Source organism: Myotis daubentonii, chromosome 9 (assembly GCF_963259705.1).
Source record: "Myotis daubentonii chromosome 9, mMyoDau2.1, whole genome shotgun sequence".
In the NCBI taxonomy this organism is placed as follows: Eukaryota; Metazoa; Chordata; class Mammalia; order Chiroptera; family Vespertilionidae; genus Myotis; species Myotis daubentonii.
The window spans coordinates 31754139-31780719 of NC_081848.1; the positions used below are offsets into that span (position 1 = coordinate 31754139).

Sequence of the window (26581 nt, forward strand, 5' to 3'; positions counted from 1 at the left end):
CCGAGGAGGCCCGGCCGCCCGTAGGCCCGCCCCTCCTGCCAGCCCCGCATTCCCCAGCGCGGCTATTCGTCAGCCGCGCTCCCTCTCCCACCTGGAGGGGAACGTGGGGCGTGGCGAACACGGGGATGTAGCTGCGCGTTTTCCTCTCTTCTGGGCACCGCAACCGGGGCGAGCTGCCCGCCCCTCTCATTCCTGGAAGGAGCTCGCCCCTCTGGCCTGGACCATGTACTAAGGCTCCCGCTTCTCGGGCTCTTCCTCCCCTGAGCCCCCCACCGGCCGCCAGGGCATCTCCGACTGGCCTCCTCCCCTCGCCGCGGTCTGGCTCCTCTCCCCCGTCTCTAGTGCCCTCATATTCCATCCTCTCACTCCGCGCAGAAAGGGACCGGAGAGGCAGTTGCTCCCCACTTCCCGAGAAGACCCCCTGGCCAGCCAGTGTTTCGGGGCGGGGGGCGCAGCGAGGAGGCCTGGCGCCCTTTTGCTGCACGTTCTGTGCCCAGCAGTGTCTCCCAGACCAGCAACCCCCGACCCTCCAGGCTCCATGTCTTAGAGGAGCCAAATTCGAGAGTTATATAATTTCTAGTGCTGCTGTTCCTCCTGCCTGAGGAAACCCTTCATCGCGCGGAGGGTGCAGGACACCTTTGAGCTCTTCTTCTCTATCAGGACGGGGTGTGGGCAGGGGTGGCCCGCGGTGGCAGAGATTGCCTGTCTTTTCTGCAAAAGGAAGGTGGGTCGTTTGGAGAGAGAGATTGAGAGGCAGGGTGGAGGTGGAAGCCAAGCGGCCGAACTCTCTCTCCTTTAGGAAATCGCCAGCCCTGTGCACAGCTGGTGCTCACATGCCTAATACTACAGCGTCTCCGAAAACACCTTCGCGGGAAGGGTTGGCGGCTCCGGACCGGTCCCGGCGCTTTTCCTCGCTGGGCAGGCAGCTGCCTGGACGCGAAGAGATGGCACGATGTGAATGAATGACTCCAGGGTGAAGAGACCTGCTTCGCCAACTCATCCTGCATCAAGTGCCCCCCAAGTAGCACTGTCACTGTAACGCCTCCGTGCCAGGGGATTGCTTTCCTGCTTTTCAATCCTCTCGGTTAATACATGGGAGGATCAGAATCAGAGGGGGCATTAAGGATCAAGCCCGAGGGGCTCGGAGAGAACGGAAGGGAAAAAATGAAAGTGACAGCAAGCTGGATCCTGCCTTACTGAGGGGTGAGATCTGGAACTTGTGGTCCAGGGAACGGAAAGGGGCCTTTCAGTCTGTGTTTCTGCTCCGGAAAAACTGTTCTAACTCACCCACCTTTTTAGAGATCAGAGTCAAAGAGGTTTTCAAAAGTATTTTTTTGGGGGGGGGAGGGGGGGGCGGAGGGAGGGTGGAGGGTATTTTAATTTTTCTCTAAAGAACGGAGGATCTTTATCATCAGCCAGATCATCTTTGAATCCGATCATGTATTGAGCAGTGAAACTGCTTTGTAAATTTGGTTTGTGCCTTAATTGAGTTAGTCATTGAACTCCAAAAATGTTGCTGCCCGAAGAGGAGTTTTAATAACGTTTTTTATGCTTACAATAATTTTCTCAGCTTTTTTTTTTTTTAAAAAAAAACAACAACACCAATACTATTTTATAAAAACTGAAGTTACATTTCTCTAAACTCTGTGGGCAGTTTCAAAAGTTTAATTGTGGAAAAAAATACATTATTTTTTCTTTACCCGAAAGAGAAGACAGCCTGGACTTCAAAACCAAGTAGGTGAAGTGGTTTGCAACAGTTACCTGACTCTTGGCCTCAATCCAGTTGGATAAAGTTGAGACCTGAAAAGAGAGCTTGAATCCTGTGGCAGTGGAAAGACCAAGAATGCCAGTCAAGAAGAAAGGTGGGCTATGAAGCTTCCTATGCAATATATATTTCTTGGTTGTGGTAGTTGTAATTTAAATTGTATTCCATTTGAAAGTAAGATTTGGCTTGGGCAAATATTGATTACAATAACATATTTTCTGTGGCACATCATTCAGTAATCTTATTTTGCTAAAGTGAAATGAAGTAGGACTGTAGTATTTAATTGCAGACATGGGACGATTTCATCACTCAGGTGGTCTAAATCACCATAATCAGCATAGATTTGGGATCTACTTTAGTATTTTAAAGGTTAGTTTTAAACAATCTTTAAAAAAGAAACGTGTACAGTTGAGTTCTTTCTCATAGATTTAATATTTATCAAGTGAATTACATAGTGTAAAAAATAGCAAAGTTGTTTGCACTGAACAAAATTATGGATTTATTATTTATCTTTTAATTAAAAATATATTTCATATTTGGGTTTACTTTAGTGCTAAAGTACAAGTTTGGTAACTTGTGCTTTTCGAGATGTCTGTCTTATCCAATAGCATGATTGGCAAGTTCCCCAAATGAAGCAAACACCTGAATCCCTACCTCTTATCCCTCCCTTAAATTGATCAAAGTCAGTGGGTTCCTAAAGTATAGTTTATTATATCTCAGTCCTTGGGAGATTCATTTCAGCGTAGCTTTGCTGCACGTTATCTTTCTTGCTAAGGATCGTAGTGAAACCAGATATTTTTTTTGACATGGTATGGAAGATCAGATCAACTACAAAGTTTTCTCAAGGGTTTTGAACCAAAATTTATGTGAACACCCTTGAACTCTATTATACTGGCTAATAGATCTAAATGCTGACCAGATGTGTGAGTTGCTACGATCGGAAACTAAAGTTTGGGGGTGAAGGTTAAAGTGAACCTGCCTGTGCACGGTGATTCATCCTCCTACCTGTCGAGTTGGAAGGTGCACTGAGGAAACAGTGTCTGTGGAGATGGGCAATGATGTATAAAACCTTTGAAACACACCCAGAAACATCCCTTTGTACGCTAGGATTTAGGAGTGGCATGGTTTCCTTCTCCGTCTCTTCCCCATAGTATCACTGAGAGAAGTGAACTGTCTCTGAGATTTTGGAGCCACACCTGTCTGTACCTGACACAATTGGCTTATCTGGAACCAAAATGGTTTCAGTAATGTAGCCAATAAAGGATATAGGTGCTTGACTTATTTAACTTGTAGTGTGTTTTTATTCTTTCTACCACTCACTGTTCTCCAGAGAGAAAAGATAACTGGGAAGGAGGAGGAACTGTAACTGATGTTCGAGCAGGGCGAATTTCAGGTTTCTAAACCCAGTGGGCCGAGCCTTTTAAGAGTTCTGAACTTTAAAGGAAGTTACAAGAATTGCTTGTACATGATTGAAAGTCATACTTAATGAGAAATAATTTAAATTTTATTTCCTTTTTTCCATCTTTCTTCCTTTCTCCCTCTTTCCTTCTTCTCTCCTTCATTCTCCCCCCTCCCCCTTCCTTCATTAACAATGGATTGATTGTAATGGATCAGATTTTAAGGAATCAAGTTCTAGTTAGCAAAAACTGTATATATTTGGGTTATACTAAAGTATATGCATTATTTAATTTACTTTGTGAACTGATCTAGTTAGAAAAATTTATCTTATTTTTAATCTCTTAAAACTATTAGTATTAAGTTATATTTTTAAATCTTATAAACAACTAGCCAACCAATTATGACATGTGCATTATATTTTTTAATTGGCTAGCCTTACTTTTGTACAATTTCTAAAATATGAGTAAAACAAATATTTTTAAAGTATAACCTGAATTTTTATTCTGTGGGGAGTACTGTCCTCTGTCATCTTGAATCATTTTTTTTCATTGTTACATCTGATGGATATGACAGGGGAGCTAGATTAATGTAATTTTAGCAATAACTATCTTCATTGAGCCAAGTGTTTACTCATTATTTAATATATTCTTATTAAAATAAGAAGCCCTCATTTGTTGTCTATTTTATGTTATTGTAAAAGTAGAGAGGAGATTCTATGATTGGGAAGTGGGAATGGGTGTGTGACATCTGAGTCCATTTTTAGGCACTATTCTTGACTGTTCTTAGATAAGCTAAAATTGGTGTACCTCCAATCCCTGTATTCACTGCTTTTTTTGCTTTATGACATTACTTCCTACCTCTACCACCCCACTCTCTTCATATTTTTATAGATCTAAGTTTTATCAACCTTTCATTTCTTTATTAAAGATTTTTTTCTCTGAGAGTTGCTTTTCATTCAGGATTCTCTTTTCTACAGTAATAACTTGATTTGTTCCCAACTGAACCTGTAGCACACTTTGACCTATTTTAATTTGTGAAAATTCAGGGCTAATCCAAGATCAGTTATAGTAGCATTATCTGATATGATCATGGTAAAGTGCTATTTCAATGGAACTTCAATCTATTTTCAAGATGGATTAATATAAGAAATAAAAGTTAATGATAATTGTGTCCTTACCAGTGTTTTCAGTGGAAAGTTGCTATTTTAGTGATAAAATATGCTTCACCAGAATTTTTTTAGTACATTGCAGTTTCTTTTTTGAACAATTTTTAGTCTCTTTTTATTAACTATGTGAGAGAAACTATGCTTTTAATATCTGGAGGTTGATGCTCATTTCCTTTCTGTGTTTTAAAAATATTGTCCTATTATCTTCTGAACTTCTTTTAAATTGGTAAAGAAGTTATCTAACATTTTTCATTTTTCTGACACTTTATTTCCTTTGAAGTATTTTTTTGCAACTATTCTCAGTTATATAATGGAGTACGTATAAATTTATTTTCACCAAGTACTGAAAGTTAAATACTATAATTTTCACAATTCATTGACATTGTTCTTTTTAAAGAAAGCTGAAATATGAGTAAAACAAATATTTAACAAATATGTGTAACTAGAATTCAAAGAGATGATGTCATATATCTCATGGGCGTCTTTGAAATTGAGATTGTTGTTTCTGGGTTCACAGTCTTTCCTGCCACTTCTATTTTTCTTTTTTTTTCTTCCTCTACCTGGGGAAGGGACCCCTTAGAACTCTTCTGTTTATTCCTTCCTCATTTAAAGTTTTCTTTATTCATGATCTGTTTCCTGCTCTTTGTGGCTTAATTTCTTTTTTGTAGTATCTTACTAATTTATATTTGTCTTTCATTATCTGGGTATAGTCTCTTTCTATATCTAGTTTTTCTTAACTTCTTAAAATAACTTTTTTTTCCAGATCTTTAAAGGGGAAAATATGTACCTGAATTTATTGACTCCCCTTTTTGCAAATTTGTGTTTAAACTTTCATGTTTGTTATATCGGTTTTATATCCAGATGCTTTTCCATTTCACAAAACTTCATAGTTTTTTCCCTCCCAGCCAATAAAAAATAGTTACATACTAAGTCTTTCCAGAGAGGGATGAAAAAAAGATAGTTTTCAAACTTTTTGAATTTCTGTAAGTCACAGTAAAATAGATAATTAAAATACATATATATATACATATGTATATATATATATATACATATGTATATATATATATATATCTTTTTTAATTTCAGAGAGGAAGGGAGAGGGAAAGAGAGATAGAAACATCAATGATGAGAGAGAATCATTGATTGGCTGCCTCCTGCACGTGCCCCTGACTGGAATCAAACCTGGGACCCTTCAGTCCGCAGGCTGACGCTCTGTCCACTGAGCCAAACCAGTTAGGGCTAGATAATTTTTATTAAAGAATTTTTAGATTTAAAAATCTCTCAAAAGGTCATCTTGACCTTGGTTGAAAAGGTTACTGCAAATCATAAAGCTGTAAGACCCTTGATGTTGGAAAATACTCATTAATTCAGAAGGCACACAGAGAGAGTATCTGGAGAGAGACACAGAAGAATACTTCTGTATTCAGCTACTGATTAGGAGTATGTTATGGAGCGAACAATAGGCATGGCACTAAAATGATGTTAATTTGATTTATTTTATAGTTATTATGTTTTGGTAAAGTGTGCAAATGATATTTTGATACCAAAATTGGTTTTTCCTTTGGATAGGAGAGTCTAGTCAGTGAGACGATGTGCACAAAATATTGGATTTTTAAAACATTCACATAAGACATTCTGTGCCTTTGCCAATCATTCAATTAATCAATTCCTCCTATAACAATATATTTACTAAACTACAAGAATACTTGCTCTTCTTTCTTAATTATATACTCTCCTTATATACTCTTACCTCTTAACATTTACTGTTTAACCTTGTTAGTGATTTTAAAATATTTTTAGTATAAGGCTGAGACGTATAAAATCTTCTTCTTACTGGGGGAGGAGGACCTGTTCCCCAGCTGTACTTCCTGCTCAGGAATTTGTAGCAGTCAAGCCATGAGGGCTTTGTATCCTTAATGTAGGTTGCTTTGTCAGCAAAGGGTCATGAGTTTTACCCAGTTTCTTCTGTCCAGTCAGTCATTCTGAATTCCAACTAGTAAGCTTTCTGCATAAGTTCATTTTTTAGTAAGTTTCTCAAAGCTATTTCAAGAATTATGGCCAAATCACCTCCATTATGAAACAATTCTCTTGACCCCATTTTTAAAAATTTAAGACCAAGAGGAATGATATTATAAAGTAGAAAGCCCTGTAAAAATGAATTACTGTGCTAAAACTTTCAAAGATTTCGGGTAAGGTTATGTAGCCCATTTCTTCTGATGACACCATCTTGCTAGCTACTGAGGCCTTAACTCTATAGGCGGCCTATCATTTTGGAGAGCTGTGACATCTTTATTGTTGAAAGTGTGATAAGATAAACCTGTTAGATTCTATTTATTTAAAGTTCCTTAGAGGTAATAAAATGTACATTTTTAAAAGGTAAAATTATATATGTATTTAAGGAATGACTTCCATTTACTTATTCAATAACTTATTCACTCAACAAATATTTATTTAGTGCCTACTATGTACCAAGCACTGTGAGAAATGAGATGGTCTCTGCCTTTATGATGCTTAAAATATATTAGGAAGGCAGATGTGGGAACAGACAATTTCAATGTTGTGTGGTTGACATTAACACACTGTCATGGAAACAAAGGAGAAGCACCCAGCCACATCTAGGGGAATCAGGGAGTTCTTTATGGGAGATATGACATTTAGGATGAGACATACAAGACAAGTAGAAGGTTACCAAACAATGTGAGGGATGGTAAAATACTGTTTCAGATCATTATTTATTTTCTTTGCCTTGAACTATATCACTATGACCTCTGTCGTCGTTGTCGTCGTCGTCGTCATCATCATCATCATCATCATCATCATCAGAGATGAGGAAAAAACCCTAAACTAGTAGTCAGAAGACATGTCTTTTAGAAGAGACAAGATCATACAATCATTATAGATTCTCAGCCTGTAAATGTAGGAATGTAAGAAATATCCATTCATCTTCAGTAGTTCAACTTTATTTCTGATCCTTAGTCACTGAGTGGTGGAAAAATAACTCCATTCTGTGTAAGGTTTTCTCTACTCCCCTGGGTTATGGTAGAGTTCCTGGAATGGGAGTATACTCTGGTCACTGATAATCTATAATAATAAAAGGGTAATATGCTAATTAGACGGATGTCATTCTGGACACCCTTCCTGATGAAGCCAGGGCCAGAGGGAAGCCAGCCCAGTCCTGGGTGCCTGCGGGCAGCTCAAGGAGGGAAGCCTGGGCCCTAGGTGCCGGAGGGAAGCTGGTGCCATCAGCCGGGGGAAGGAAGGCCTACTCTTGCACAAATTTTCATGCATTGGGCCTCTAGTCTGTATATAATAGCTTACCTCTGAGACATAAGTTGTGTCTAGATAGTTCAGAGATTTGCTACTTCCAAGACATGGATTTCCCCCCTAGAATTCCTTTGTTTCTGTTTACTTAGATGCATCATGATGCCATTCCTCTCTGGGGTCTTCCTGCCTTCCAGACAGTGGTGCCAGGAAACAGACAGTGGTCCTCCCTTGGGATCCAAAGACTTCTCTCTCTTTCCTTCAGCTGCAAAAATCTTTGTCTAGATTGGGGATATTCTCTCTCTCTCTCTCTCTCTCTCTCTCTCTCTCTCTCTCTCTCTCTCTCTCTCTTCATGTACCTGAGAATCTCTTTTATCTCTGTAATAAACTCTGTTTTTATTTTGAGGGCTTAGGTTTTAGGAAAGCAGTAGAATAACTTAAAAAATCCCGCTGTTTTCTGTCCTAGCACATACCTCCCTGAGGCACTAACATCCAGTTACTAATTTGAATACGAAGAAAGAAAAATGGCAAAATTTAGGGAGAGAAAAAAATGATTTTCCCAAAGTGCCAGTCTCCTACATGTGCAGTCAAGTTTATGTGCCTTCTTATGATGATGCCACCAGGTGACCTTGTGAAAATCATGTCTTTCTGAACTTCAGTTTCATTTTCTGAAAGGGTTAATACTATTTTCTCTCACTATATATTTTCAGTTCAAAGAAGATAATATGTATGAGCTTCACTTTTGCAGTTAGTGATAGGACCAACACTTTTCACTTGATGGGTATGGTGTTCTTTGAACAGGTGAACGGCATCATGGTGCAATGGAGAGCCCAGCGATGGAATCCAGTCTACATCAGCTGGCTGTCTTATCTAAAAAAAAAAATCAACAGATTGAGCTTCAAATTCAGTGTTATTAGGATGGTCAGTAACTGACTACCCTCTTAACCTCTTGAGATTATTGTGTCTATCAAATAAGAATACCGTAGGAAAGCTCTACACAAATCCTTGTCATCAGAATACTTAAAAAACAGACAAAACTGGATCAAGAAGGTTAGTTGTGTTCAGAGTCATAAAAGTCCATGCAGATATGACAAGGACAATTCTGCTTACATATCCTGTGCTTTTTTATAGATTATGATGACATTTCTTTTGAGCATTTTTTTCTTTTTTTATATATACTAAAGTAATTTGTAAGCCATCCAATATTTACAGAGCAAGTGCAATCTTTAGATCTGCTTTAAGCCTGGCCAGACATTTCCCCACAATTTAAATTATACCATTTTAAAAAAGATGTATCTGTATTTTTTTTCATTTTTCTAGTATGTACATTTCAATATTCAGTTAAAGACGTAATTTGCTCTTGCGTTCCTTTCTATTTATTGCTACTTAATTTTGAACTTTTCCCATTGTTCTCTCCAACATTTTTATAGAAAATCTGAAAACATGGTTTATCTGAAATGCAGTAATATAAATACCTCATTTTATACTAATACTAGAGGCCCAGTGCACAGATTCGTGCACTAGTGGGGTCCCTCTGCCTGGCCTGCAGGGATCGGGCTGAAACTGGCTCCCCGACATCTCCTGAGGGGTCTCAGATTGCGAGAGGGCGGTTCTCGGGTGACGCACCCTGGAATCAGGCTCCCTCCTCTCTGGTTCCAGGTGCGTCATTCGAGAACCGCAGCTGCCAAGTCACTGTAACCTGGCAGCTCCTGCATTGAGTGTCTGCCCCCTGCTGGTCAGTGCACATCATAGGTACCAGCCAGTCGAATGGTCAGACAGTTACTTAGGCTTTTATATAGATAGATCTTTTTATTTCAAGAGGAGAAATACCCTGATCAACAGGTGTTTATTGAAGTATATTGAAAATCCATTTGGGGGGTCCGACGAGGCAGTAAAGTATAATTGCTAAGGACAATTACAGAAAAAAGAAAACTGTGGTCCTTTCCCTGTGTGGCATAATACTTAAAAGAATAGGCTTTAGTGACAGCTAGACCTGGGTTTGAATCCTGGATCCAACACTTAATGATTGTGTAGTCTTGGGCAAGTTACTTCTCTCAGCTTGTTTTCTCATTTGCAAAATAGTATTTCCTAGGGTTCTTGTAAAAATTGAATCAGGTGATCTATGCAGAATGCTTAGAATTGCTCATCAGATGCTAGCTAAGCTTCTTAGTAGTAAAATGATACCTTTGGTGTATCACCTTGGACTGTATCACGTTTTAACACCAAAAAGCTTCTTTTCTAAAGACCAGGTACAAGAGTAACTTTTCTATTGGTATTCATCATTTTATTATTTTCAAATACCCTCAATTTATAAAATAACAAAAATAACATCAATAATAAGAATTCAGCATATATAAGTACTTGCTATTAAAATATTTTTATTTGCTAGTTACAATGTCATATAAATATCAAAATTGTGTTCAGTTTTGCATATATTCACTTAAAATGGTAAGAAAGAAAAACTTAATTGTTCTTGTTTCTTTTTTTAAAAAAAATATATTTTATTGAATTTTTTTATAGAAAGGAAGGGAGAGGGATAGAGAGTTAGAAACATCGATCAGCTGTGTCCCTGCACACCTCCCACCAGGGATGTGCCCGCAACCAAGGTACATGCCCTTGGCCGGAATCAAACCTGGGACCCTTGAGTCCGCCGGGCAATGCTCTATCCACTGAGCCAATCAGGGCTCTTATTTGTTTCAATTGCTATATATCACACTGTAGCTAAAGTAATATTTCTAGCCCAGCCAGTGTTGCTCAATGGTTGAGCATCAACCTATGAACCAGGAGGTCATGGATCGATTCCCAGTCAGCACACATGCCCAGGTTATGGGTTTGATCCCCAGTAGCTGATCGATGATTCTCTCTCTTCATGGATGTTCCTTTCTCTCTCTCTCTCTCTCTCTCTCTCTCTCTCTCTCTCTCTCTCTCTCTCTCTCTCTCTTAAAAATACTTTTCTATTGATTTCAGAGAGAAAGGGAGAGGGAGAGAGAGATGCCAGCTGGGCATCATTGATGTTTCTATCTCTTTCTCCCTCTCCCTTCCTCTCTGAAATCAATAAAAATATATTTTTAAAAGTGATATTTCTAAAACTTTTAAAAAATGGTCATGCTTCTCTTCATTTAAAAATCTTCCATGGTGCCCTAGCTGGTTTGGCTCAGTGGATAGAGCGTCAGCCTGCGGACTGAAAGGTCCGAGGTTCGATTCCTGTCAAGGGCATGCACCTTGGTTGCGGGCACATCCCCAGTAGGGGGTGTGTAGGAGGCAGCTGATCGATGTTTCTCTCTCATTGATGTTTCTAACTCTCTATTTCTATCCCTTCCTCTCTGTAAAAAATCAATAAAATATATTTTTTAAAAAAATCTTCCATAGCTTTTTACTCCTCCTTGGATATAAGGCCAAACTCAACATGGTTTATATGGCATCAACTTCCCTGTTCCCATGGCACCTGGTACCTCAACATAGCACTATTGCACTCTATTTTAATGTTTTACTTTGCTGAAATTTTTTATTTAATTATCTTTACTCTCAGACCAAAATCTCTGAGAGAGTAGAATATTGCCTGCCTTGTTTGCTATCAAGTTTCGGATACCTGAAACATAGTAAGATAGTTAATAAATATTTAATTAATGAATGAAAGAAATTATTACTAGTATTTCTATCTACCAGACTTTTTAAAGTAGGACAATTTATTTTTTTTTGTTACAAATACCATTTTTATATCAAACACATAAGAAAATTAGTGATTTAACATTTAATCATAGATTCTAAAATTCAGTGATATAATTTATGTCTTATTGGTCAAGTTTTTTATTTTTTATAGAAATATGCTGAATTCTTTCTGGGGGATTAAGGATGGTATTGTGGAGAGAACACTATACATGGAATCAAAAGCTTTAAGATTAAGCTCTGTTATTTAGTAGCTCTGTGATCTTGGACAAGCCACTATGAATTTCAGTTTCATGTATAATAGGCATAATATGACTTCACAGTGGTCAGAATCAGATCAGATAATGCATGTAAAAGTTCCTTCTAAACTTTAAAAAATGTTGCATAAATTTATGTAAATAATTTCATTATTCTAAATGCTTTGCTCTCCAAGATTTGTGTATTAAGTTCACCCCTTTCTGTACTATAAGTCAATCATAGTTTTCCTAATATATGTTCTAGAATTCTTATTTTTCTTATGTTGTAGCAAATAATTTTGTGTCATCCTTTTCTTCTTTCTAAAAGTTAATTTGTTGGCAGTATTTCCATTAGCTGTTTCAAATTTAAATTACCTGTCCCAAGTTATTTATAACTTTGGGCAATTCTATTTTTAAGCCAAAAAGAGTTGAACCATAATTAACAGACACATGATTACCTACAATTTCAATTATGTAATATTCATTATATCTTTTGGATTGCATATTTCATGCAAAAATTTTATTTAAAAAAATGATTCCCTTTCCCATTTCCTCCTGTAATCCAAATTTAGTTTCCTTCTTTCAGTAGATTCAGGACTCATAAGAAGATAGATTTCCTTTAATAAAGAAAATAGAAGAATTGACGCCATTATATTGGCAATTCATGTGAAAAATTCTGCACTTAGAGTACCTGGTTATTTGAACATCAAATAAAATCTTAGTTTTGACTTACTTGGATAATTATTGAACTTTCCACTTTATTCGACTTGTCAACTGTCAATATCTGGCTAGGGGTGTTTGACTTTTACAACAGGATCCTTGTCATTTTGTATATCTACAATTTTTTTTTGCTTAATTTATCAATTTTGCACAACTATCTAGTTTTATATTACCTGGGAACTCAATCTTTCATTAATCAGAAACAAAAATCTAAGTGAAGATAGATAAAGGACATAATGGAATTAACCTCAGGTGGTAACAAGGGCAGCCACAATTTCAGCACTGGATGCTGGCATGCAAAAGCCTAAGTTGTCGAAGTTGACTATATTTGACCATTTGTGTGTGTGTATGTGTGTGTGTGTGTGTGTGCGCGCGCGTGTGTGTGTGTTTATATTCTAGCTATTTGTTTTCGTATCAGATTTTTCTCATACAGAGATGAGAGGCATAATAAGCTCTGTTGGTTTAAAGGCCATTGAACTGCTTAAATCAATACTGTGTCTTCCCTGAGTAGTTACTCAATATGTGCTGAATGGGTTAGTGAATGTCCCCTTACCTAGCAAATTATATTTGCAGCGGTGATTATGGGAATGCTGTTGATACATTTTTGAGAATTGTTGCTCACAATAATAAGAGATCAGAATAAATGAATACCTACAAAAATGCCACAGAAGTAAACAAAAGAGCTTAAAAACTGTAATTGTAAGAAAAGAGAAAAAGTTTCCTTATACTTAGTAAAATTTCAGAAACTAACAAATTAAGAATAAAAAAATACTAAAGCTTGAGGCACTAGAGATAATCAGATAATTAGAGTCTAAAGACACATTTAAGTACTTGGGGGAGGCATAGCATAATTATTATACTGTTGATTGCTAACATTAATGGTAAGGAATGGTTTAGAAAGTGAGTTCAATAAGCCACTGTCATTTTGGGAAACTGCTGATGGTTTAATTATCGACAAAATGAGGTTTCAAATATTTGTTTTTGATTCAAAGGCAACTTTGAATACCTCTTATTTTAAAATTGGAGAGGGCTTCCTGTGTATCCACAGTCATTTTTGTATTTCTAACCTTCTCAGGTAAAAAAGAATAATTACAAGATGTTTTCCACTTATTACTGCTTATTGAAATTCTCCCTTCTTTCAAGGGAGTAAACTTGAGGTTTGCTATGTCATATAGGAGTAGTAAGGAAGGCCTCCTTGACAAGGTGACTTATGAATAGAGATATGAAAGAAGCCAAGGAGTAAGCTTTATGGACATTTGAGGGAAGAATGTTTAGGTAGAAGAGCAAGAATCTCTCTCAGGTAGGAGAGTTCTTGGTAAATTGAGAAAAAGCAGAGAGCACTATGGTTGGAGAAGACTGAGGAAGAGGAGAAGTGTAAGAACTGAAATCAGAGAGGTGGGTTTTTGCTAAACCCTCCCCATCTCACTGGAGGATTTAAGTTGAGGGGTGATGTTATCTGACTTATGATCTTTCTGGTTGCTGTGTTTAGAAATGGCTGTAGGGGAAAAAAATGACTGTAGGAGGGCAAAGGTGACAGCATGTAGACTAGTAGGAGGTTATTGCAGTAATGCAGGGGATAGAAGGTAGTGGCCTGGACCCAGCTGGTAGCACTGGAGGCGGTGAGAAGTGATAGGATTCTGCATATAATTTGATGTTAGAGCCAACAAGATTTACTGATGGATTAGGTGTAGAGAATTAGAGAAGAAGAATGAATGATGACTCCAGTGATATTGGCTTGAACAATTGAAAGGCTCGGAGATGGAGAACATTGCCGGAGAAGTAGGTTGGGAGTGGTGAATAAGACCTGAAGTTCAATTTTGACAGGGTGAGTTTGAGATGCCTATTAGATATCAAAATGGAAATGTTGAATATACAGTTAGATGAATCTATAATTCAGGAGAAAGGTTGGAACTATCCTATCTAATAAAAGAGAAACATGGTAATTGGCGTACAACCGCTACCCTTCCCATTGGCTAATCAGTGAGATATGCAAATTAACTGCCAGCCAAGATGGCGGCCGGCAGCCAGACAGCTTAAAGCGAACATGAATGAGGCTTGCTTGCTTCAGTGATGGTGGACTCCAACGTTCCCCTCCTGCCTTGCCGGCCTCTGAGCTGGCAGTTTGAAACATTGTAACAAATATAGAAGCTAAACAAAACCCCAGAAACCTGCTTTCAGTGAGCCGGGATCTCAGAGCTGGAGTTGTTACAGAGTTTCGATTATAGAACACAAACAAACCAGATACCTGCTTTCAGCAGCAGAGGCCTCAGAGCTGGAGCCACAGCTAAAGCTGGCCCAGAATGAAAAAAAGAAAAAGAAAAAAAGGAGCGGTTGGGAGCTTCAGTCACCCGACAGCCTGAAAAAAGCCCTCAGCCCCTCACCCAGACTGGCCAGGCACCCCAGTGGGGACCCCCACCCTGAAGGGTGTGTGGACAGCTGCAAACAGCCATCATCCCCTCACCCAGGCTGGCCAGGCACCCCAGTGGGGACCCCCACCCTGATCCAGGACACCCTTCAGGGCAAACCAGCCGGCCCCCAACCGTGCACCAGGCCTCTATCCTATATAGTAAAAGGGTAATATGCCTCCCAGCACCGGGATCAGCGGAGCCGCGAGGCCTCCTGGCACTGGGATCAGCGTGACAGGGGGCAGCGCCCAAACCCCCTGATCAGCCCTGTTCTGTGTGTGACAGGGTGCGGCGCCCCAACCCTCCCTCCCCACGGGCCCTGCTCTGTGTGTGACGGGGTAGAGCCATAACCTCCCCATCGGCCCTGCCCTGAGTGTGAGAGTGGCGGTGCCCCAACCCCCTGATCGGTCCTGCTCTGTGGGTGATAGAGGGCGGCGCCCCCACCCCCCACGGGCCCTGCTCTGTGTGTGATGGGGTAGAGCCATAACCTCCCCATCGGCCCTGCCCTGAGTGTGACAGTGGTGGCGCCCCAACCCCCTGATTGGCCCTGCTCTGTGGGTGATAGAGGGCGGTGCCCCAACCCCCTGATCTGCCCTGCTCTGTGTGTGACAGGGGGCGGTGCCCCAACTCCCCTAACTGCCCTACTCTGTGAGTGACAGGGGGGAGCTCCCCAACCCCCTGATGGGCCCTGCTCTGTGTGTGACAGGGGGGAGCTCCCAACCCCCTGATGGGCCCTGCTCTGTGCATGACGGTACGGAGCCCCAACCCCCCTGATGGTCCCTGCTCTGTGTGTGACAGGGGGCAGCGCCCCAACCCCCTGATTGGCCCTGCTCTGTGCGTGACGGGGTGGCGCCGCAACCTCCCCATCGACCCTGCCTTGAGTGTGACGGGGGCGGTGCCCCAACCCCCCAATTGGCCCTACCCTGAGCATGACTGAGGGTGGCATCACAACCTCCCAATCCGCCCTGCTCTGTGCATGACAGGGGGCAGCGCCCCAACTCCCCAATCGGCCCTGCTCTGAGCCCGACCAGGGGCTGCACCTAGGGATTGGGCCTGCCCTCTGCCACCCGGGAGCAGGCCTAAGCCAGCAGGTCGTTATCTCCCGAGTGGTCCCAGACTGTGAGAGGGCACAGGCCGGGCCCCCGAGTGCACAAATTTTTGTGCACCGGGCCTCTAGTCTATTTATATAAAAGCCTAATATGCAAAGTGTCCCCTCAGGAGTTCAACCGACTGGGAGTTCAATCACTCACTATGATGTGCGCTGACCACCAGGGGGCGTACTGAAATGAAGGAAGGCCCTGTCTGGCAGCCTCTAGGGACCCTACCCATGCACGAATTTTGTGCACTGGGCCTTAGTGTAGATATAAATGTGGGAGTCTTGAGATTACTGTCAGTATTTAAAGCCAGGATACTGGATAGGTTACCTAAGGAGTAAGAATTGAAAGTCTCTAGAAGTTTAGAGGCTTGAGGATGGAGGAGGACTAGTACAAGTGATTGAGAAGGGACATCCATGATATAGGGAGGGAACCAAGAAGGGCAGTTGATGCCCTGCTGTGCTAGAATGGGCTCATATCAGCTTGCAAGAACCTATTGTTACATTTTCAACAAATTTTCAAGCTGCTTTCAAGCACAGCCATTTAAAAATTAAATTATATAAACTTACATTAAATAAATTATATTAAAAACAATATTCTAAACTCATTACTTCCTAGGGTTTTTTTGTGTGTTTTTTAGAAAAAAATTTAGATCTTTATTGTCGAAAGTATTACATATGTTCTCATTTTCCCCCATTGACCCCCTTCTATAACATCCCACCCCCTCCCCCAAGCCTTCAGCACCCTATTGTCTGTGTCCATGTGTTATGCATATATGCATAAAAGTTCTTTGGTTGACCTCTTCTCTTCCACCCACCCACCCCCGCCTTCCCTCTGAGATCCTACAGTCTGTTCCATGCTTCTGTGTCTCTGGATCTATTTTGTTCAATAATTTATTTTGTTAATTAGATTCCACATATGAGTGAGATCATGTGATACTTGTCTTTCTCTAACTGGTATATTTCACTTAATATAATACTCTCCAAGTAGCTTCCTTGTTGTCTCAAAGTGTAGGAGATCCTTCTTTTTTACTGCTGCATAGTATTCCTTGGTGTAAATGTACCACAGCCTTTTTATCCACTCATCTACTGATGGGCATTTGGGCTGTTTCCAGATATTAGCTATTGTAAATTGTGCTTCTATGAACATAGGGGTGCATACATTTCTTTATGGTTTGTGTTTCGGGTTTCTTAGGATATATTCCCAGAATTGGGATCACTGGGTCAAATGGCAGTTCCATATTTAATTTTCTGAGGAAACCCCATGCTGTTTTCCATAATGGTTGCACCAGTCTGCATTCCCACCAGCAGTGTACTAGGGTTCCCTTTTCTCTACATCATCACCAACACTTGTCATTTGTTGATTTGCAATTTAGGGTCTTTTTTGGTTCCATATAAATTTTTGGAGTACTTATCCTAGATTTGTGAAATATGCTGTTGGTAATTTGATAGGGATTGCATGGAATCTATAAATTGCTTTGGGTAGTACGGAGATTTTAATGATGTTAATTCTACCAGTCCATGAACACAGTATATTCTTTCACTTGTGTATATCTTCTTCTATCTCTTTTTTCATTGTTCTGTAGTTTTCCAAGTACAAGTCTTTTATCTCCTTCTTTAAGTTTATTCCTAAGTATCTTAATGTTTTTGTTGCCATGGTAAATGGGATTGTTTGTTTAGTTTCTCTTTCTGAGAATTCATTATTGGTCTATAAAAATGCCATGGATTTCTGGGTGTTAATTTTGTATCCTGGTACATTGTCGAATTCTTTTATTAAATCTAGTAATTTTTTTGGTGGAGTCTTTAGGATTTTCTTTGTACAATATCATGTCATCTGCAAATAATGACAGTTGGGATGTCTTTTATGTTTATTCTTGTCTTACACTGTGGTTAGGACTTCCAGTACTGTGTTGAATAAGAGTGGTGAAAGCACACATCCCTGTCTTATTCCTGTTCTTAGGGGCAATGGTTTTAGTTTTTGCCCATTGAGTATCATACTGTTGATGCCCATTGAGAACATCATGTTGGCTATAGGTTTGTCATATATGGCCTTTATTATGTTGAGATGTGGTCCCTCTCTTCCCATTTTGCTGAGAGTTTTTATCAAAAATGGGTGTTGGACTTTGTTGAATGCTTTTTCTACATCTATTGATATAATCACCTGATTTTTGTCTTTCAATATGTTTATGTGATGTATCATGTTAATTGATTTGTGAATATTGTACCAACCTTGCATCCCTGGAGTAAATCCCACTTGGTCACACTGTATGATCTTTTAAATGTATTGCTGGGTATGATTTACTAATATTTTGTTGAGGATTTTAGCAGCTAAGTTCATCAGGGATATTGGCCTGTAATTATCTTTCTTTGTAGTATCATTATCTGGTTTTGGAATTAGGGTAACGTTGGCCTCATAAAAAGAAGTTGGAAGTATTCCTTCCTCTTGGATTTTTTGGAATACTTTGAGGAGGATAGGTTTTAGTTCTTTGAATATTTGGTAAAACTCTTTTCTGAAGCCATCCGGGTCAGGGTTTTTTTTTGCTGGGAGTTTTTTGATTAGTGCTTCAATTTAATCAGTTGTTATTGGCCTATTCAGGTTTTCTGATCCTTCCTGATTCAGTTTTGAAAGATTGTACTTTTCTAGGAATTTGTCCTTTTCCTCCACATTATCCAGCTTGTTGGCATATAGTTGTTAATAGTATGTTCTTACAATCCTTTGTATTTCTGTTGTATCAGTTGTTACTTCACCACTTTCCTTTCTGATTTTAATTATTTGGGTCTCTTTCTTTGTTTCTTGATGAATCTGACTAAAGGTTCATCAATCTTGTTTATTTTTTCAAAGAACCAGCTCTTGGTTTCATTGATTTTTTAAAAAAATTTCTATGTCATTTATTTCTGCTCTAATCTTTATTATTTCCTTCCTTCTACTTACTCTGGGCTTTTCTTGTTGTTCTCTTTCTAATTCTTTAAGTTGTAGGGTTAAATAGTTTATTATTAATTTTTCTTGTTTTTTGAGGTAGGGCTATAGTGCTATGAACTTCCTTCTCAGGACTGCTTTTGCTGTCTCAGAGGCTTTGGGTTGTTGTGTGTTCATTTTCATTTGTTTTCAGAAAGTTTTTTTATTTCTTTGTTGATCTCATTGGTAACCCATTCATTGTTTAGTAACATGTTATTTAGCCTCTATTTTTTTGGATGTTTTTGAGTGTGTGTGTGTGTGTGTGTGTGTGTGTTTTACTGTAGTTGATTTCTAATTTCATTCCATTGTGATCTGAGAAGATGCTTGATATGATTTCAGTCTTCTTGAACTTGTAGAGATTTTTTTTTGTCTCCTAACATGTGGTCTATCTTTGTGAATGATCCATGTGTACTTGAGGGAGGGAGGGAGGGAGGGAGAGAGAGAGAGAGAGAGAGAAATCCAATGTAGCTTGGGCATTGTGTGTGTGTATAAAAGAGGGCGGAATGTGTGCTAAGAAATATAGCTGAAAATATACATGACAGGGAGGCCTTGAATTCCTTAATTCCTTGAACTAAGGAATTGGGGCATTGTTTTATAGGAAGTTATCAATTTTGAGATAATTTTTCTGGCAAGAGAGAATCACATCTGCTGTGTGAACATCTCCTGGCCCACATGGCATTCAGGACCTTTGTGTTGTGTTGTTTCATGGTTATAGATCCTTTTGGGAGACAGGACTATAGAAATAAAAGTGGGTTCTTAAAATTAGGAGTTGAGTGTAATTCTCAATTTCATGTGGTACTTTATGGAATTTGTGATTATCTTATTAAATTAGTCTGTATCATGAAATTAGGAATACAACTATAGAATTGTGTAATGTAACTTATTATTTTTCTAAGACCAAAAGATATAATTTTTAAACCATGTTTTTCAGATACTGACCGAGCTTTATCATTGCTGGAGGAATACTGCAACAAATTAAGGAAACCAGAGGAGCAGCAGCTGAAAAACGCTGTTAAAAAGGTGATGGGCATCTTTAGGAGCAGCTTATTTCAAGCTCTGCTAGGTATGTATTAAAATTCTGCATTATCTTTTTTAAAATATATTTTTATTGATGTCAGAGAGGAAGGGAGGAGGAGTAAGAGATAGAAACATCATTGATGAGAGAGTATCACTGATTGCCTGCCTCCTGCACGCCCCACACTGGAGATGGAGCCCACAACACAGGCATGTGCCCTTGACTGGAATCAAACCTGGGACCCTTCAGTCTGCAGACTGATGCTCTATCCACTGAGCTAAACCAGCTGGGGCTTAAGTAGTACATTTTAAAGTAACAACTTAGTCTCCTTGACATTATTATTACTTTTTAAAGTCTAGGAGTTATTGAAACAAAATCTAAAAATAGGATTATGAGAATCTTGAAAATATTTTATCTATGTTTCTATTATATATGTGTACACTTACAGACAAAAACTCCAACTTGTTCTGAATATAATCTTAAAGACTATTATATTTTGAAAATTTGAGAATCAGTCTAGTGAATAAAAACAGGAGAAAAAATCTTTGTAAGATTATTTGGCCTGTGGATCAAGTTCTTTAAAATATTCTCTTGTGGCTGGTAAGAATTAATGACGCAAATAACTGTAATCATCTTAGTTGGAATTAAATAAAAACAACTCTAACTGGACTCTTGCAGAATTTAAATAAATCCTGTCATTAGAGAATAGTAGTTGAGAACATTTTTAAGCCACACATTTCTCAGTTACAAATTAATAGTTTCATCTAATTGATCATTAATAAAGGCCATTAACTGTGAATGGCAATATCTTGAAATAGATTTGTATGATATGTTTAGTTAAGACTAGCTAAGTCTTTTGAGAGTTACAGTTTTTGAACTTGATTTAGAAAGATTACTCTTGGATGTGTTAGATAATCTATAATAATAAAAGTGTAATATGCTAATTAGACCGGACGTCCTTCTGGACGATTTTCTGGACAAAGCCGGGGCTGCAAGGGAAGCCCAAGTCCTGGGAGCCTGAGGGAAGCCGCTGCCGGCAGCCGAGGGAAGGAAGACCTACTCTTGCACGAATTTCGTGCATTGGCCTCTAGTTCTATTATACTTTGGCACTGTAACCATTTGGTATCGCAACCTTATTATGTGGGTAATAAAAGGACAAATTAATGACAAAGAATTGCATTTTGTAATTGTTTTGAGTGAGTGATAAACATCTTGGCAAAAAGCCTACAGTGTAGCTTGAATGGCTCTAAAAAATAAGAGACAACAATAATCTGTAAAAAGCTGTTATGTAAGTAATCCTGTGTCCAGCTTTGAATGGATAGATTTGCTTTGGCTGGTTTTTTAAAAATTCATTTTGGGATAAACTAGCCTGCAAAAGTAATAATAATAAATGGAGCAACATTATACAACAAAATATAATTTTCTATTCCATTCTTTGTGGATTGCTAAACACTGATTACAAATTTATTGCTATTGAATGTTTGAGTGGTCTTACTGTGTATCCTCTTTAAGAACACAAAAGCAGAAAAACCCTGTAGCCCTGTGCAGCCTGAAGGGAATTAAAGCTTTATAAAAGGATAAGTAGGATGCCACTGATAAATAGAGCATTGTTTACGGCCTATAACCTGCTTTCTGTTTGAACCAACTCCTTTCCCCACCCTCTTGTTGTCGTTCTTGTTACAAGCAGGGAAAACAGTGGCTTCACCCATTGTTCTAATACTTAAATAGTCAGTACATTAAAATAATAACTTCATGACTCTTTTTTTTTTTTTTTTAAAATATATTTTATTGATTTTTTACAGAGAGGAAGGGAGAGAGATAGAGAGTTAGAAACATCGATGAGAGAGAAACATCGATCAGCTGCCTCCTGCACATCCCCCACTAGAGATATGCCCGCAACCCAGGTACATGCCCCTGACCGGAACCGAACCCGGGACCCCTCAGTCCGCAGGCCGACGCTCTATCCACTGAGCCAAACCGGTTTCGGCAACTTCATGACTCTTAATTAACTGAAGAAGTAGAAGAGAATCATAATGCATAAAACCCAACAGAAAAGAATAGTAAAGGGGAGTACTGTTATTGAAGAATGTGCTATAACACTTAGATGGGACCAGGAAACCAAGCCTCTCTACAGATGAAAAATATCACATTGAAAATAAATTCGCTCTTTCTTTTGTGGTCCTTCATCATATGCTTTAAACACACAACAAAAGCTAGTATGTCTTAGATGGTATCAATCTTTGAGGATGGAATTCTGTTTTTATAACTTTGATAGTATTATAGTGCATAAAAACATTTTATAAATGGGTTCTCTGATAATAGGGTAGAAGGTGATTGCAAAAGTATTGTTTTTTATTTTTAAAGTATAATTTTATCTGATTATAAAAGCAATATATGCTTATTCTGAAAAATTTTTAAAATAAAGTAAAAGAAGAAAATGAAATCTAGTGGTGAGATACATTGCTCTTATGGTAAATAGCTGGATATATGATACACGTGGAGAATGATGAACTGTTTAATTTTCTTCCTCTTCTAGAGTCCCTGTATTTTCTTTTCATTTTCAATTCACTAATAATAAACAGTGGAAAAAGACACTTTAAGCTCTTAAAAGTTAGTCATTAGTGTTTATTAATACATAAAAAAGAAAAATGCCTAAAACAGCGATGTGCTAGAAGCTGCACATTTAGATGTTAGGCTTAGGGGGCCATCTTGTGGTAAAACTAAGGAAAAAGTTTTGTCTAAAGGATAATTATAGTTCTATGGTGATTGCATTAATACCTTACAGAATTTGAATAGAAGTGAATTGAAATTCCATAATATTTTACCAATTGATTTAGGTTTCTTTTGTTTAGTATTGCGAAAACTTTTCGATTTTCAAGGCACTCAGGTTATTTTTCATTTAGATGCTGAAGGAGAGAGATGAAATGTTTTTTAAAATCCTTTTAATATATATATATAATTGATTTTTTTTTTTACAGAGAGGAAGGGAGAAAGATAGAGAGTTAGAAACATCGATGAGAGAGAATCATCGATCAGCTGCCTCCTGTACACCCCCAACTGGGATGTGCCCGCAACCAAGGTACATGCCCTTGACTAGAATCGAACCTGGGACCCTTCAGATAGGGCCAACGCTCTATCCACTGAGCCAAACCGGTCAGGGCTAAAATCCTTTTATACTTCTCTTCCAGATACTTGGAAGTTTTAAATTTCACTGTAGAGTGTTTGAAGGGGATTTTTTTGGGGGGAAATATTTGGACAGTAAAGTGATACTTTTCTTAAAACCCTACTAGTAGCAACATCTTAGAAAAGTGCTATCCTGTTCTACGGAGACTTGCATGTTCGATTTTGTGTTAGAATAGAATACTTTGCTAGTTCCATAAAGCTTAGCATGGAACCCTGTGGATACTTGAGATTACTAGCAATGTGGACGAGACATTAAATATACCACATATTGGGATTTATCACTTCCTTGTGGAAGCCTTCTACCATGTCCCTACTTGCTAGTGGCTTTAAGCAGCCCTTTAATGATGTCCCTCAGCACTTTGTGCATATTGCTTATAAAGCACTTATTACATTGCCTTCTGATAAACTGAATATATTGCTGCCCCTCAATAGACTGTGAGTAGCTTGAGAGTTGAAGTTATATCTAATTTACGTTTGTACCACCAGTATGTGCACCTTAAATAACAATAGATTGTCAATAAACTTTGTTTATTCATTTACTCAACAGTTATTTCTTTTTTATTTTTTGGTAGGTAAGCAGATGCAGATTGGACTTTTTTATTTTTATTGTCTAAAGTTTTACATATGTCAACAGTTATTTTTTAAGAGGCCTGTTAGTATTAGACATTGTGGTAGTCCACAGAGATACAATAGTAAACTACAGAGGAAAGGATAGTCCTTGCTTTCAGGGGTGAGAACAATCAAGTCGGAGGAAAGAGACATTAGATATTTGGGTAGTTATTTAAATATAATGGTGGCAAGTGCTACAAAATCAATCTCTATAACAGTTGTATTGCATTTAAGTTAGAATAAAATAAAACCACTACATATTTTCCCAGTGTAGTAATTCTAACATCACATTTTTACTTCAAAATGACAACCATTTGAAAACATCATGGCTAGTTTGGTTTTAATTATTCATCATAATGTATAATTTTGCCATTTGATCATAAGAAAGTCAAAGGATTTCATGTAGATGATAGTGAGTGTGAAGGCCCATACAGTTATGTGGATTTGGAATAACTGGGCTTTAATCCTCCAAACAGAGGTTCTCAAAGTGTGGTTCTTGAAGCAGCAGCACCAGCAGCACCTGGAAATGTGGTTAGCGTTGCAAATTTGGGCCTTACCCCAGACATGCTGAATAAGAAACTCTGGAAGTAGGGGTCAGCAAATAGTGTTTTAAGAAGCCTTCTCGTGATTCTGAGGCATGCTAAAGTTTGAGAACACGTGTTCTTATTAATAAGCTTGGGAAACTATAACAATGGCATTTCTTCATTCTTGGGTTTTATAAAGATCTGATTTAATCTTTAACAAGATCAAATTCTGGGGTATATCTCAAGTATTTCAAGAATCCATAAATTAATGATATTATGAAATCTAATTTAAAAATACAATAGTGTATCTGAAACATTTAAGTGATTCTCCCCCGCACCCTTTGGATACCTAATGGTAGTTTCTACCTGTAAATAGAGAACAGCAAAGCTACATTGTATGAGGCTGACTCACTTAGGTAAGTGCCTGCTGCCACTCACTCCTGGAAGCATGTGCTCTCGTGAAACAAATAAACGACTACATGTCATGGACCTTTAAATAAGTCTTGACTGGCCAAAGTGGTGAATGTTAAATTCTTAAATACCAAGGTATGTTCCTATTTATTTGTTTACAATATTTCCGTTTAAGTAAAAAGAGTGCTGATAGTCTAGTTATTGTGAAGTGCTTACCTATTTACATGGAATGTGCAGATGGATATTATTAAAGACCAAATCCTTACCCTTAAGGAGGTTAAGGTCAATTGTGAAGGTAATATCTCTATATATTAAAGCCTAAGTGACCATCCAACTGTTCGACTGTCAGACTGGTAGGTATGACACACAATGACCACAAGGGGGCAGACACTCCAACTGGTAGCTATGATGCTCACTGATCACAAGGGGGCAGATGCTCAACACAGAAGCTGCAGAGCTGTGGTGACTTGGCAGCTGCGGTTCTCAGGTGACCTACCCAGAACCAGAGATGAGGGAGCCTGATTCTGGGGTGTGTCACCCGAGACCCACCCTCTCCTCTCGCAATCCGGGACCCCTCGGGGGATGTCCCAGAGCCAGTTTTGGCCCAATCCCCACAGGCAAGGCCAAGGGACCCCGCTGCACTGGTCCTCTAGTTTACATATACAGACAAGTACAAGACAGGATATAATTAAGGACTAAACTCTGGAGACTAGACCAAAATGCTGCAGGAGTTCAGAAAAGTAGGGATCATTGTAATTGGTGTTTCTAGGGAAGCTTTTATATAAAATGCGAACTTACGCTGGGTCTTGTAACTGATAGGATTTGGGTAAGAAGAAAGGATAGAGAAAGACATTTTTTCCTATCTGTCCGTGTGTTTGTCCATCCCATCCATCCATCTATCCATCCATCCATCCAAAGGATATTTATTGATATAGTCACTGGGAACACGGGCATTAAACAGAATTGTATAAATAGTATATACAATTGTGATAAATGCGATAGAGGAGAAGCAGAGGGTACTATGAGCGAGAAGCTTACCTTAGCAGTGGAATCAGGGGCTTTCTCAGGGAAGTGGTATTTGAGGTGCGGACATTATACAGATTCATAGAGGTCAGAAAGAAAGGGAAGAAATGGATTTGACTGCAACAGGGGTTCAAGATGTGTTTGATATGTATGCTTTTAAAATGTCCTCTAGGAGTCGGCTAAAGCATCACATTAGACTTAAATCTCTTCCAAAGACTTAAGTTTGAGGGTAGACTTGAGAAACAAGAGTGGTCGGCATAAAATGTGACCCGAGCAATCCTTGTTATTTCCAAAGTTAGACTGTCATATACTGAGTGTGATTAGTTGTGTTTTTCATGTCAGGAGGGATCTAGTATTTCTCACGTTTAAATTTGACACTTTAGATTGGATGCCATGAAGAGGAGAAATTGCCATTTTTGGTTTTGGACTTTATGTATTTGCTGCAGGATTTATGTCACCAGATGGCACCATTTAACTAAATTTATGTACTTCATGTTTAAGGCTGGTTGTTTTTCAATGGAGGATGCTTTTATCAGCACAGTTCCTGAAATAGGAAGAATTATTTTATTTTGATGGCATATGAGACCTCTATACAGAATAAGGTAAGGAAATCCCAAAAGTTTGTTGAGAGCAGGAAAGGATCCGGTGATTTCTGCTAAGTACATAATAAATGAAAATGTGGTGGTTATCTCTATCACTAGCACAGAGTTGACAACAGTAGGTTAAAGTTGTGAGTATGCAAAACAGAATTTTTTTCTTGAATTATTACTTAGTGATTATTGTATTATTTTCCACACACACAACTGTAATCCTACTTTTGCCCACTCCTGTATATGGTATCTAGCAAGAAAGCAGCGTATACTAGGTTTCTTCATCTAGTTTTTCCTACCACTAGCATAGTAATATTATGACTATTTTAGCCTTGATTTAACTCTCAGGTGGAGGGATTGATGTACATAATAATAAAAATAGAAGGTTCTAAAAGATTTTAGGAGTAAATCCTTTCAAGATGTCTTGAAATATTATGGTAATCATATGTTAATTTCTTTGTCAAAGGAGTATATGTTGTATTGAACTGTAGAGCTAATAAAATTAATAGAACATGATATAGATGTTCTTTCTTAATATAAGCATTCATTCCCCCAAAATGA

General features: G+C 38.6%; 1 long non-coding RNA gene across 1 annotated transcript; it reads left to right on the forward strand.

Moving 5' to 3' along the window:
* Positions 1-197: 197 nt before the first annotated feature.
* Positions 198-19709, forward strand: LOC132240721 (uncharacterized). The gene is made up of 3 exons (XR_009454392.1): positions 198-1203; positions 1708-1862; positions 19597-19709. It is a non-coding gene; the product is annotated as an uncharacterized LOC132240721 (long non-coding RNA).
* The last annotated feature ends 6872 nt before the right edge of the window (positions 19710-26581 follow it).